This window comes from Apium graveolens, chromosome 11 (assembly GCF_009905375.1).
Source record: "Apium graveolens cultivar Ventura chromosome 11, ASM990537v1, whole genome shotgun sequence".
NCBI classification, from domain to species: Eukaryota; Viridiplantae; Streptophyta; class Magnoliopsida; order Apiales; family Apiaceae; genus Apium; species Apium graveolens.
In genome coordinates, this window is record NC_133657.1 from 95,800,958 (window position 1) to 95,802,274 (window position 1,317).

Here is a 1,317-nt window from a genome sequence, read left to right on the forward strand (position 1 = left end):
CCAGAAACTTACCGAACTGCTTATCCAGCTTTTGTTGTTGCAATCTCTTAGGGAAAGGTGGTGGAGGATAGAGCTGTTTCTCCCCTGTATTACCCTCAGGCAGAGTGTGTTCAACAGTAGTCTTCCTTGGTTCCGCCGCTTTCCCTTTTGCTTAGCTTCTTCATCACCAACTTCAGCTTCTCCTTCTTTTGCTTTTTCAGCATCACAACTTTTCCAGACCTTAAGGTAATAGCCTTGACTTGCTCTTTAGCTTCCTTCCTGCCTGGTACTTCAGTATCAATGGGAAGTATGCCAGGTTGACGATTGAGCACTGCATTGGCTATTTGACCGGTTTGATTTTCCAAGGTCTTGATAGAGACCGCCGGACTTTTGCACAATAGCTTAAGTTCCTCAAAATCAGCACTAGAGGGTGGAGCTGCACCTCCTTGTTGAGGATATGATTGCCTTTGAGCATAATGCTGTGGTTGCTGGAATCCAGGTGGATTGAACTGTTTACTTACGCCTTGCTGATATGGTTGTAGAATAATATTCTGATTATTACTCCAGCTGAAATTTGGATGATTTCTGTTGTTAGGATGATAAGTAGCTGGCACAGGCTGCTGCGGTCGCTGATAATTGTTCACATACTGAACAGATTCATTAACAAGAGAACACTGATCCGTAGCATGAGAACCTGCACAAAGCTCACAGACCATAGCTATCTGATTGACTCCATAGTGGCTAGAGAATCGACCTTCATAGACAGCGCTTGGAGCTGCGCTGCAATAGCTGTAGCTGCATCAACTTCCAAATACCTGCTACCTTCCCAGGATCATCCTTTGAGTTGGGTTTTGATGCTCATTTGCAGCCATAGTCTCAATAAGATTATAAGCCTCAGTATAGCTTTTGGCCCACAAGGCGCCTCCAGCTGCTGCATCGAGCATGGGCCGAGATTGGGCCCCCAAACCATTATAGAAACCAGTGATCACCATCCAATCAGGCATTCCATGATGTGGACACTTTCTCAACATCTCCTTGTAGCGCTCCCAAGCTTCGCACATAGATTCTGTAGGTTGCTGCGCAAACTGAGTAAGAGCACTCCTCATAGCCGCAGTCTTCGCCATTGGATAAAACTTCACCAGAAACTTTTGCGCAAGATCTTGCCAAGTAGTGATAGACCCAGCTGGTTCAGAATGTAACCAGTCCTTAGCTTTATCCCTCAGTGAGAATGGGAAAAGCCTCAGCTTGATAGCCTCATCAGTCACACCATTATATTTGAAAGTACTGCAGATCTCGACAAAATTCCTTATGTGCATGTTGGGGTCTTCAGTCGCAGCA

General features: G+C 45.6%; 1 non-coding gene across 1 annotated transcript; it reads left to right on the forward strand.

The window, feature by feature from the left end:
- Positions 1-981: 981 nt before the first annotated feature.
- Positions 982-1,088, forward strand: LOC141698735 (small nucleolar RNA R71). Its single transcript, XR_012565239.1, has one exon. It is a non-coding gene; the product is annotated as a small nucleolar RNA R71 (small nucleolar RNA).
- Positions 1,089-1,317: the final 229 nt, after the last annotated feature.